Here is a 14,116-nt window from a genome sequence, read left to right as displayed (position 1 = left end):
GATGCTATGGAACTGAAACAGTTAAGAAAATAGCGAAAATATCATTGGAGAATTTGTTGAGCCATGTAAGGAACAACCGGCCAACAACCTTCTCCCTTAAGCTTGACAGATAGAAGTCGAATCTACAGTAAGATACAAGCGAATGATATATAACGGAGAATATCATATTCTTTAAAACAGAGAGCAGACCCTGCGATCGCAGGAAATACTGGAACCCTACAGTATCTAGTGCCATTTAAATAGTGCTCAATACATACAACCAGCAGAGGAATTTTAAATACACAAGTTACGGAAATATACCCCACACTGTAATTAAGAAAGCATAACAGTCCAGAGCATGCATTACTGCAGCCGTGAGCCGGCGGTGAGAAACCATTCTCTGAAATACCATATCAACAGAGAACCTGTATACGCTACCATGTAATCTTATAGGAAATACAATCTATTCTTGCAGAAAAGGAAAGTATTCAAAACGTTGTCGTGTAACCCGAACTAGCATATCATTAGCTAAATCATTCAACGACACAGATTATACAGAGGGTACGAGTACATTCCCTTGTTATCAGTCGTTAAGAAACGGTAAAAACCGGAGAATACTGTTGTCCAGGTACAGACAGACAGTCGGGTTACAGCCAGAGGCAATAATCATTATCAGCAATGTTAATGGCAAATTATAGTAGATAGTATTAAAACATAAATATTTCGTGAGAAATTTCGACAGCAGACAAATCTTGAGTACAAGATAGGAATTACACCGATATTATAAGCCTGGAAAGTAACATTTATATACACATAACTGAGTAAGGAAATGTACAGTATAGTTCCGTTAACCCGAGAGTTGGGCATACAGTCAGTTCATTACATTTGCCATGATAATTAAAAAAAACAGAGGCATCAGCGCCCAAAACCTCTCAATGGGCAGCAAACGTTCAACACAAGCCACTGTAAGTGTTATCGGCCAAGATCTCCGGTGGATCTTAACTCACCGTAGCCGGACATGGCTTAAACAAGACAGATAACCTTCATAAGCCGTGAGGTTTTCCCTCAGGAAGTACCTCTTCAACACGAGAGCAAAAGAGAATCGACCACATAAAGACCAGACTGCAATAGACAAAACGAGTATGCATTAGGGTCAAGGGAGCTTCAAGCTCTCGCACCCAAGAGGAACCTTACAAGAAATGTAAACCAACCTGTAAAATCGTAGAACAAGCCGAGGCGTTGGGGTTATGTTGCCGAAGGAAACTTGAACGGATCCACCTGCACGTAATACCAACAAGGAATTCATTCAGTATAAACCTCTGAAAAATACATATGCAAACTTAGCCTGAGCAAGAAATCAAAGGGGAAAGAGATTATTTGCAAATGAATGTGGAGACGAGATATCGTGTTACCTGAGTAGGTGCGATGGTCAAGTCACGGCACTGGAAGACTAACAGCACCTGAGCCGGAGTCTGAAACCCGACGATAACACAACGCTGTGTAACAAATGAACCCGGTTTGCAGCGTGAGGGTTTATGTATTAACCCTATACCCTTAGGCTCACTCCAGCCCTCCGATCTGGAGCTTAGATCCTGACCGTCAACACTGCGCGGGAAGCTGGAGCGGGAAGAGCGAGGTGTGGAAGCCCGAGGTGTCACATGGCCCCGCAGGCAACCCATGCCACCCGTCAACGTGTGAGCCCAAGACTTAAAGGCGAACGATGACTTGGCGCTGGCAGAGACAGCGGCCGGACCTCCAAACACTGCGCCTATTCAATGTATACCAAGTACTAAGGTGGGGGTAGGTTAGTGTTAAACAAAACCCTTTCCACCGAAATCTATCACCGTGCAGCATATGAGCATTATGCAGTAAAAACCTAAGGTTAAGCATGAAAATTAAATTGACATAAAGTAATGCGAAGGAAACCAACGGTTAAAAGTGATACCATCGAATTACATGGGCTTGTATTAATATCATTTCCTGCATTGTAAATTTTTTTTTTATGTATAAGTTATGAGGGTGTGACAAATTGGTATCAGAGCCCAGTTTCAACACTGTGGCCTCAAGCATGACATGTTTCACTGTGCAGAAGCTTACACCATGCATACATATGAAAGCTAATAATTTACTTAACTGTTGTTCTGTCTATTTAGGGGTGAGATACAGAATTATAACAGCTAATAGTTAAGCCAGAAAAAGTAACGAAATGCAAGGAGCCGGCAGTAATCCTCGGGAAAACCCAGAGCTGTGGGTACAGTTGGGTGAGGAAACACGAAGTACCAATCTTGCAATACTGGAAACTGTTCAGGAATTGAAAAATGAGATGGCACGATTGCGAGAAGACAACGCGCGTTTGACGGTGGAACAAGAGAGAATTCTGAAGAGTCTGTCGGACAGGCAAAACCCACCCTTATCTAACCCCAGCGCGGAACAGCAGAGGATGACAGAAGAACAAGACTATCAGATTGAACCTGAAAATTCAGACGGCAAAGAGGATCATTCTGATAATGTACCAGAGCAGCAAACCTCAAAACGTCAGAGAATGGAGCTGCAGGGAGAATTTCGAAAAATTAAACCCCCACATTTCGATGGAGAACAGGAAGAAGCAGCTGAAGCATGGTTAATAAATATGAACAAATATTTTCAGTTGTATGAGTACGATCATAACTTGAAGGCGAGACTGGCTATTTTCCAGTTACAGGGTAAGGCAACCTTGTGGTGGGAGGAAATCAAGATTGTCAAGGGGGTAAGTGAACGGACCATTACATGGGAGAAATTTCAGAAATACTTCAAAGAAAGGTACCTGACCGAGCGCTTCTACGATGAAAAGGCGAGAGAATTCCATGATTTAAGACTGGGGCAGCAGACTATGGACGAGTTCATTAATCGCTTTACCTCTCTGCTACGTTATGTACCTTATATCAAAGAGGAAAAAGCCAAGGTCCAAAGGTTTGTGAGCAGCTTACCTTCATATATAAGAGAGAGGATTGAGTTTGACAATCCTAGAACCATGGATGAGGCTATTCGTAAAGCAAGGATCTGCTACCAGCAGAATAAACAGAAGGGGGATACTTCAAATAAAAGATGGAATGAAAAAAGGAGTAGTCGGATGGTTGGAAGCAGCAAGGGAGGTCGCAGCAATGGAAGTAAGGGAGCTGGTAAAGGATTAAACAGTAGATCTGTAGCAAAGAGTGCGCCCCGAGCTAGGCCAATAAGTGAATCTAGAGTAAGTGAGCAGCCTGTTAGGCCAGAAGGTGAAGGGATGACCAGACCCCCAGTTCAATGTTGGGGTTGTGGAGGACCTCACTATGTTAAAAACTGCCCACAGCGAAAGGGGACGAACCAGATATCTCAAATTCATGAAGCATCGACCGTTGGGGACATGGCACGTAGTGTACCCAGAATTAATGCAGCCTTGGAGGACCGCCAAGCGGAATACCAGCCGTCTATGGTTGAATTTGAAGGTAAAATTTCAAACCTTTCTATAGCTGTTCTTATTGATCGAGGAGCTACTTTAAGTTATGTTAGCCCAAAGATAGTAGAACAGTGTAAGTTACAATCTGAAAAATTCAGAAATCCGTGGCTGGTCCAATTAGCTACAGGAGCCAAGAGACGGGTCTTGGCCAAAATAAATAATTGCTCTTTAACCATAGCAGGGCAGCCAATAGTGGCAGACTTAAACATACTACCCTTGGGTTCATATGACATCCTGATTGGGATGGATTGGCTGGAGAAACACTGGTCCTTAGTGAATTGCAAGACAAAGACCATTTACTATAAGGATGACCGTGGAGAGCAACAGGAATTACAAGGAATCAAGCATCCCGTACAAATTCGACCCATTACAGCATCTCAGTTAGCTAAATGCATCAAGAAGAAATGTCAAATTTACGCTATTCAGGTGGGATACGCAAATCAGAAGGATAAAACTGCTATGCTGGGTAACATTCCGGTGGTACAAGAATTTGCAGATGTTTTTCCCGAGGAAGTACCGGGATTACCACCTAAAAGAGATGTGGACTTCACCATTGAATTGATTCCGGGAGCAGCACCCGTGTCACGGGCACCATACCGAATGAGCGTACCAGAACTAACAGAATTAAAAATGCAGCTGCAGGAGCTGCTAGACAAAAATTACATCCGTCCCAGTGTATCACCCTGGGGAGCCCCAGTGTTATTTGTCAAAAAGAAAGATGGAACTTTTCGGATGTGTATTGATTATCGTCAGTTGAATAAGCTCACGATCAAAAATAAATATCCTTTACCCCGGATTGACGAACTCTTTGATCAAGTGAAGGGGGCAACGGTGTTCTCTAAGATCGATCTGCGATCTGGTTATCATCAGATTAGAATTAAAGAGGAGGATATCGCTAAGACAGCTTTCAGAACGCGGTATGGGCATTACGAGTTCGTGGTGCTACCTTTTGGTCTGACCAATGCACCTGCTACCTTCATGTGTTTGATGAACAGTGTGTTTCATAAGTTCTTAGATAAATTTGTGTTGATATTCATAGACGATATTCTGATTTACTCCCGATCAAGGAAGGAGCATGAGGAACACCTTAGAGTGGTGTTGCAAACTTTGCGAGAACATCAGTTATATGCAAAGTTTAGTAAGTGTGATTTCTTTAAGGAGGAGATACAATACTTAGGCCATGTAATCACAAAGGAAGGGATTGCAGTAGATCCTGAAAAAATCAGAACTATTATGGAGTGGCCCGTACCAAAGGACGTGGCAGACATTAGGTCCTTTATGGGACTAGCTGGTTATTATAGAAGATTTGTGGAAGGCTTTTCAAGGGTAGCATACCCTATCACCTCCTTACAAAAGAAGGGGAAGGTATTTAAGTGGACCTCAGAATGTCAGCGGAGCTTTGAGCAGCTTAAACACTTACTCACCACAGCACCCATTTTGAGTATAGCTGATCCTAACAAGGATTACGTGGTTTGCACTGATGCGAGCAAAGAGGGTGTGGGAGGAGTGCTGATGCAAGAAGGAAGAGTAATTGCATACGAATCAAGAAAACTAAAGGAACATGAGCAGAAATACTCTGCCTATGACTTGGAACTAGCAGCTGTTATTCATGCACTAAAGATGTGGCGACATTACCTCTTGGGAAGGAAATTTTTGCTATTGACCGACCATCATAGTCTAACAAATTATTTCAGTCAACCCACCTTAAATACGAGACAAGCTCGTTGGGCAGACTTCTTAAGCGGGTTTGATTTTGAAATTAAGCATTTGAAGGGAAAGGAGAACCGGGTAGCTGACGCATTGAGTCGAAAGGTGCAATGTGTGTGCAGAATTTCGATCAGTAAATGGCAGAGTACTTTACTTGAAAAGATAAAATTAGCGGCTGATCAAGATGTTGTTTATCAGCAAATTAAACAGCAGGTACAACAACTTTCTGATAAGGAAATACAACAGGGATACGAGTTAGACGATGCCGGAATGTTGTATTTCCATAAAAGGCTGTATGTGCCCAATGAAGATAGTCTTAGAAAACTGATTCTAGACGAATTTCATATCAGCCATTACACCGGGCATCCAGGATACCAGAAAATGGTCACCGCACTTCGGAAGGAATACTATTGGCCAAAAATGAAGAAGGAGGTAGCTGAATATCTAGCGCGATGTCTAGAATGTCAACAGATTAAGGCGGAGCATTTGCATCCAGCAGGGTTGCTACAACCCTTACCCATTCCGGAATGGAAATGGGAAACTATTTCCATGGACTTTATAACCGGGTTGCCTCGAACGAAGAAAAATAATGATTCCATTATGGTGGTAGTGGACAAGTTAAGTAAGGCAGCACACTTCATACCGGTACAATCCACGTATAAAGCTGTGCAAATCGCTCATATTTTCATGCAAAATGTATTCAAGTTGCATGGACTTCCGAAGGTAATAATCTCGGATCGTGATGTTAAGTTCACATCAACTTTTTGGAGGACATTGTTTGCTGAACTGGGAACACAACTGAACTTTAGCACAGCCTATCATCCTCAGACCGATGGTCAAACGGAGCGGGTGAACCAGGTAGTGGAGGACATGCTGAGAGCATGTGTTATGATGAAACCAACCCAATGGGAGGAATACCTCCACCTGGTTGAATTCGCGTATAATAACGGGTATCATACGTCAACACAATTGAGTCCCTTTGAGGTTCTATATGGGCGAAAGTGCCGCACACCCTCAAGCTGGGGTGGACCTGAGGATAGGTTAAGGTTTGGCCCGGATATGCTCAAAGAAATGGAAGACATGGTGAAAAAGGTGCGTAACAACTTAAAGGCTGCTCAGGACAGACAAAAAAGTTTTGCAGACCGAAAGAGAAGGTTCAAAGAATTCCAGGTCGGAGATCATGTTTTTGTAAGGATCCAAACCAGAAGGAGTACCTTGCAGTGGAGTGGGTGTGCCAAGCTCGCACCTCGCTATTTTGGACCTTTTCAAATCCTGGCAAGAGTGGGGCCAGTAGCTTATCAACTCGCCCTACCAAGCCATATTAAGATCCACAATGTTTTTCACATTTCCGTATTAAAACAATACGTCTACGATCCTAAACATGTGATCCAATGGCAGGATGTTCGGGTAAGAATTAATCTGATCATTCTAGATAAGCTTTGTTTTTAAACAAGGAAATAACTAAATCTGTTACTGTTTGCAGGTCGAGCCGGAAGGCGAGGTTCTGGTCGAACCACTGAACATTCTCGACCGGAGAGAAGTGCGGCTGCGGAAACGGGTTATTTTCCAAGCTAAAGTGCAGTGGCAGCACTATGGGCCTGAAGAGGCCACTTGGGAGGATGAGGAACTCCTTAAAGAAGCTTACCCGAATTTGTTTAAGGGAAACAGACATCGGGACGATGTCCAATCACAGGAGGGGGAGATGTAATGACCCCAGAAGATGTAAATGTGAATTTTACTATGGTAAAAGACAATATAGTAGTTGTTGTTTTATGTTTGAAAGAAACAAAACTTTGTTAAACTGCATTATTGAATAATTTAAATATTTTCTTGAAATGCTGGCAGCCTCTGGGAGGTGGATTTCAAAGAAAGAGATCAGTTGGAATAACTGATTGAAACTGCCCTCCCAAACAGGAAAAGTCCTGGTTGTAGGGAGGAAGTTCTGTGCTGTTGGGACAGACAGAAGAAATCTTTTCTAAGGAAAAGGAGAAAGACAATACAAGAAAGAAAGAGGTTAAGTCTGGTAAGGACCAGATAACCAGGCATAAGTGCACATATCTTGTTGAGGGCTAGAGGCCTGCAAGATGGCTCGGGGGGAGAACTCCGTCTGATGGATGGGTCTCATGGCTGGGTGGAAGAGCAGAACTAGCATGCAGGTGAATTTACTGAAGAACTCATTTGCATTCCTGGTGAACCAGGTACGAATTCATACTGCTGAAAAAGACTGAGTGTATAAAGAATGAAAAATACGCAGAGGATTTATAGTAGTCAGGATGTGGCTGTGTGTTTTATTCTTTTAAATTCTACTGCAGAACAACTAAATGAATAACGAATGTTGCACGTTCAGAGAACTCATTTCTTTAACTACTATCATAAAGAATAATTTAGGTTGAACAGTGGTAGTTAACTTAAATGTCAGATTATCTTTATGATAACGTAGAAGAACAGATGGCAGTCAACTTTAAAAATACAGACCATTAACCTCATACATAGTAAAAAGAACAGAGGTACAGAGGTGATCCTTTGTAAGTAAAACGCATGCAATAAAGCGACTAGAAATGATGCTATAGAACTGAAACAGTTAAGAATATAGCGAAAATAGCATTGGAGAACTCGTTGAGCCATGTAAGGAACAACCGGCCAACAACCTTCTCCCTTAAGCTTGACAGATAGAAGTCGAATCTACAGTAAGATACAAGCGAATGATATATAACGGAGAATATCATATTCTTTAAAACAGAGAGCAGACACCCTGCGATCGCAGGAAATACTGGAACCCTACAGTATCTAGTGCCATTTAAATAGTGCTCAATACATACAACCAGCAGAGGAATTTTAAATACACAAGTTACGGAAATATACCCCACACTGTAATTAAGAAAGCATAACAGTCCAGAGCATGCATTACCGCAGCCGTGAGCCGGCGGTGAGAAACCATTCTCTGAAATACCATATCAACAGAGAACCTGTATATGCTACCATGTAATCTTATAGGAAATACAATCTATTCTTGCAGAAAAGGAAAGTATTCAAAACGCTGTCGTGTAACCCGAACTAGCAAATCATTAGCTAAATCATTCAACGACACAGATTATTCAGAGGGTAAGAGTACTTTCCTTGTTATCAGTTGTTAAGAAACGATATAAAAACGGAGAACACTGTTGTCCGGGTACAGATAGACATACGGGTTACAGCCAGAGACAATAATCATTATCAACAATGTTAATGGCAAATTACAGTAGATAGTATTTAAACATAAATATTTCGTGAGAAATTTCGACAGCAGACAAATCTTGAGTACAAGATAGGAATTACACCGATATTATAAGCCTGGAAAGTAACATTTATATACACATAACTGAGTAAGGAAATGTACAGTATAGTTCCGTTAACCCGAGAGTTGGGCATACAGTCAGTTCATTACATTTGCCATGATAATTAAAAAAAACAGAGGCATCAGCGCCCAAAACCCCTCAATGGGCAGCAAACGTTCAACACAAGCCACTGTAAGTGTTATCGGCCAAGATCTCGAGTGGATCTTAACTCACCGTAGCCGGACATGGCTTAAACAAGACAGATAACCTTCATAAGCCGTGAGGTTTTCCCTCAGGAAGTACCTCTTCAACACGAGAGCAAAAGAGAATCGACCACATAAAGACCAGACTGCAATAGACAAAACGAGTATGCATTAGGGTCAAGGGAGCTTCAAGCTCTCGCACCCAGGAGGAACCTTACAAGAAATGTAAACCAACCTGTAAAATCGTAGAACAAGCCGAGGCGTTGGGGTTATGCTGCCGAAGGAAACTTGAACGGATCCACCTGCACGCAATACCAACAAGGAATTCATTCAGTATAAACCTCTGAAAAATACATATGCAAACTTAGCCTGAGCAAGAAATCAAAGGGGAAAGAGATTAGCTGCAAATGAATGTGCAGACGAGATATCGTGTTACCTGAGTAGGTGCGATGGACAAGTCACGGCACTGGAAGACTAACAGCACCTGAGCCGGAGTCTGAAACCCGACGATAACACAACGCTGTGTAACAAATGAACCCGGTTTGCAGCGTGAGGGTTTATGTATTAACCCTATACCCTTAGGCTCACTCCAACCCTCCGATCTGGAGCTTAGATCCTGACCGTCAACACTGCGCGGGAAGTTGGAGCGAGAAGAGCGAGGTGTGGAAGCCCGAGGTGTCACATGGCCCCGCAGGCAACCCATGCCACCTGTCAACGTGTGAGCCCAAGACTTAAAGGCGAACGATGACTTGGCGCTGGCAGAGACAGCGGCCGGACCTCCAAACACTGCGCCTATTCAATGTATACCAAGTACTAAGGTGGGGGTAGGTTAGTGTTAAACAAAACCCTTTCCACCGAAATCTATCACCGTGCAGCATATGAGCATTATGCAGTAAAAACCTAAGGTTAAGCATGAAAATTAAATTGACATAAAGTAATGCGAAGGAAACCAACGGTTAAAAGTGATACCATCGAATTACATGGGCTTGTATTAATATCATTTCCTGCATTGTAATTTTTTTTTTTATGTATAAGTTATGAGGGTGTGACAAATTGCTTTATATAATATATTCATATATGAATAGTTGACATGAAAACATTATACTATTATATATACTGGTAAAAATAAGGATTTAATTGCTATATTGGTAGATATAAGGATTTTTTTTTAATTATCTTATCTCATAGAGTTGATATAAAATATAGACATTAAAATATTTTATTTATAGCTTTAAAAGTGAAATATTTTTACATCTCCATTCATATTGGGTTGTAATATTAAAAACTTGATAGTAAGTTGTACTATTAAAAAAATGAATAAAAATAACACAATAAAAATAGAATTAATAATATTTTATAATACTTTTAATTAAATCTAACTTTATATATAGATATAGATATAAATATATTACAGAGCATATTATTTTTTAATTTAGAATATATATTTTTTTAAATATTTGTCAACGCTACATTCAACACAAATAGATTTACACAATAGTATAAAATACTACTATCACCTTATTGATAAACTTTTTATGTTTTTCAAAATAAAAATTTTAACGCTCCTTTTTAAATTCCAAATAAAATATCAATATTTTAAATATATTTTTTAAATAAAAAACAAATGGCAAAAATAAAAATATATCTTCACTTTTCTTCTATTACCCATTTTATAAAAAAAAATATTCTTAATTGTTTTCAAGTTAATTCACAAGGGTTGAAAGTGGTAAACATTAAGTTTATTTAAAAATATTAAGTTTATTATTAAAACTCTTTATGGTATTGGTTTTACTTATTTTTATATTTTTTAAAACGTTATATTTAAAAAAAATCTGGCATATAATATAACGGTTTTTTCCGGACAATAATTATAAGGTTGGTTTTTTAATATTATGATGAACTTGTTAGGTTTTGTAGGGTAGTATTTTTGACATTTTTTTTTAATTCAAATAAGATATCAATCTTTCGGTGCATTAGTATTTTAAAATGTAATTTTATTATTTTAATAAAATTATATTTTAAAATGTAATTTTATTATTTTAATAAAATTATATTTTTTATTTGAAAAAAATTAGTTTAGATTTATGGGATTAAATTTCTTTAGGTGTAAATTTTTTTTTGAATGTAAAACTTGATAAAAGGTTTGCACTTTGAGATATTTGATCCGTCTCAGCGCTTATAGATCTGGGGTTAAGATGGATCACCCCTGTGTGGAGTCATACAAATGTGTGTGCAGTCATATAAAAATTGTTGAACATATAATTATTTTGATCATTTTAAATATGCTAAATATGTCTAATATTAATTTGGTCAATTTAACTTTAACTTTTCGTTGAAATGAGAGAGATTGCTAGTAACTTAAATATTGAAAAAAGATGAAATAAAAATTTTAAGTGCAAAGTGACAATGTCACAATGTTCAACGCTAGAAAATGTGAATAATAAGAATATAGTGAATTACAAACAATCTTCATTGCGATCAATTGAAATTATTTTCTTCTATTATTCTTATTCTCACACCTATTAGTTATTTTCTATTATTGTGTTTGAATACAAAGTGATTAACAATGTTGAATGATGGAAAATGGGAAAAATAAGAATGTAGCTAGTTACAAATAATTTTCAGTTTTAAGAAGAAGACATTTCTGGTAAGTGGAAATTTTTATTTAAGATGAAAATTCAAGTATTGTATTTATGGTAGAATTATTGTAACAAAGAAATCAATTCACGTCATGAATAATGTTTATGTGCATTGAGAGAGAGTTTGTATGTTGTGGGGGTGAGATAGAGATATAGATGGAGGAGGGGAGAGAGGGAAGAAACGAGAGGAAAAGACATGGAAGAAGGATTAGATTTTTTTTGCAGTATGTGCAAGTCTAAAATTCTCAGTTGCAAGGGGCCGAAATTCCATATTGAAGCATTTTTTAAGGAAGTGACTCTTGTTGACTTTGCCAGTGTTTGTTTACTTGGTAGGAGGGTTGACTTGGTGATTGGAGGAGGTCTTTGTGTTGGTCAAAAGGTATTGGATTGTTTCACTTTGACTTGGTTCGATTATAGAAGAAGAGTTTGATTGGGTTTTGCCCTCGCTGAGTGCCTACATCTTGTGTCTCTTGTTCTTGTGATCTTCACGCATTTTTTATTTGGTAATTGCTTGATGAAAGATAGTGCAAACTATCAAATAGGATTAGAAATCAACATCTACACTAAAATCAATGCATAGTGCAAGCAATCAAATAGGATTAGAAATCAATATCTACACCAGTGCAAGCAAATAGGAGTAGAAATCAACATCTACATTGAAATCAATGCATCTAGTGTAAGGTATTAAATAGGATTAGAAATTGGCATCTACATTGAACTTAATGCATCTAGTGCAAACGATCATATAAGATTATAAATCAATATCTACAATAAAACCAATGCAAGCAATCATATAAGATTATAAATCAATATCTACACTAAAACCAATGCATCCAGAGCAATCAAATAGGAGTAGAAATCGACATCTACATAGGAGTAGAAATCAACATCTACACTGAAATCAATGCATCTAGTATAAGGTACTAAATAGGATTAGAAATCGACATCTACACTAAAATCAACGCATCTAGTGCAAGCAATCAAATATGATTAGAAATCAATATCTACATTGAAACCAATGGATCTAGTGCAAACAATTAAATAGGAGCATAAATCAACATCTACACTGAAATCAATGCATCTAGCGTAAGGTATTAAATAGGATTAGAAATCGACATCTACACTGAAATAAATGCATCTATGGCAAGCGATCAAATAAGATTTGAAATCAACAACTACACTAAAATCAATACATCTATTTTAGTGAAAAACCAAAATATTCATGACTTTGTAGATCTAACTTCTATGTCTATATTTGTCTCTGTTTGTTTCTTTCTTCTTCTCTCTCTCTCTCCACCTTCCATTTTGTGTCTATCTCCCTCCCTCTCTCTTTTTGGGCATGTGGTATTGATAAGCCGTGGTATTGGCCTATGGTATTGTAACAAAATAATTAAAAGCCTAGATCTATAACATAATAATCAAAAGCATATATGGCCCATGGTATTGATAAACCATGGTATTAGCCCAAGGTATTATGATTTTCTTCCCTCCTCTCGTCGTCTTTCCCCATCCCTCTCTCTATATTTCTTTTCTGGTATTGGCCCATGGTATTGTAAAAAAACCTATTTAGAAGTTAATAATATCCATGGTAAATATTCATGATTAAAAATCTTGTTATATTGTAAATATTAAATTTTTATCCGCTTATTAATTAAATTTAAAGATGGTTATGCAACCATTATTTTAATTTATATGGTAAAATAGATGTTAATTTATAAGTACTATTTATGTGTTATATATTTTAATGTGATATGTATATTATACATTCTTTTATCTAAAAAATTGTTCCTAATTTTATAAATAAAAAACAAAGTTACAATAAAAAAAAATGAATTTAAAAATATGGCATGAGTTAGGAGACATAAATATTTTGATATAAAATCACATATTTATTAAGTGCCGGATCAAATCTCTTGATATGCAAACTTTTTTTGAGTGCAAGAAAATGATTTGCAACTTAAGATATTTAATTCCTCTCTCTCACTCACCATGTGTAATTTTTCATTGTTTAGTATGCCCTAAAACTGAGTATGCTTGGCTAAGAGTTCATCTTCCTCAGAGGTAAGGAAAGGAAACAAGTTAACGGTCCAAGACCGTGAGGCATAGGAGTGAAAGTCTGCCCCCTTATGGATTATCAAATTGTATTTTTTTATTTGAAAACAAAAATAAAAGAATAATATTATTATGTACATTTATTTTAAATAATGATTGAAAACATGTTTATCATTCACACAAGATACTTATGTTTTCTATAACATTGGTTGCCTTTGGCACTTCAATGAATAGTCCCTTCCAAATTCCTCCTAAAAGACAACTTCAACATGTTGTGAGCTAAGAGAGACATCCTTTCTTTGAGGGAATCACCTATGGAATGTTTTCTCCACTCATATGCATGCCAATGTTTAGTTTATTTTCTTAGTTGGTGAATATTTGTTTCTTTGCCTACATATCCTTGTGGAGATTAAGAAACAATTGGGGTACTATACATAGTGGGTTTTATTATTCTCTTTAACCCTTCTATTACTTCCTTCAAAAGCAATTGTACTCTTAGTTGGGAATGGTATTTTCCCTACACCTTCAGTCTAGTTTGAGTGTGTCTATTTTCTTTTAGGTCACTCAAACCCATATGCATTTTGGGAAACTTCAGTAGGGAGGGATTCATCTTTCTTTGGCATCCTTTCAAGTCTTATTTTCTTAGAAGAAATTTGCATTATTTCTTTGTTCTCCTTTCAACCTTTCTTGTCCTCAAGGGAAATGTGCACTCTCTTTCTCCTTTTATGTATAGTTTGTAACCCATCC

The 14,116-nt window shown here is 37.9% G+C and overlaps 1 long non-coding RNA gene across 1 annotated transcript; it reads right to left on the bottom strand.

Annotated features, from left to right (window-relative positions):
• Positions 1-8,705: 8,705 nt before the first annotated feature.
• On the bottom strand, positions 8,706-9,198 carry LOC149247330 (uncharacterized). The gene is made up of 3 exons (XR_016265624.1): positions 9,115-9,198; positions 8,914-8,980; positions 8,706-8,824 (listed from the first exon to the last, which is right to left on the bottom strand). It is a non-coding gene; the product is annotated as an uncharacterized LOC149247330 (long non-coding RNA).
• Positions 9,199-14,116: the final 4,918 nt, after the last annotated feature.

Source organism: Pinus tabuliformis, chromosome 7 (genome assembly GCF_031772625.1).
Source record: "Pinus tabuliformis cultivar Carrire ecotype Pingquan chromosome 7, CPIR1, whole genome shotgun sequence".
In the NCBI taxonomy this organism is placed as follows: Eukaryota; Viridiplantae; Streptophyta; class Pinopsida; order Pinales; family Pinaceae; genus Pinus; species Pinus tabuliformis.
Note: the sequence above shows the minus strand (reverse complement) of the source record. Positions and strands in the feature narration are given on the sequence as shown.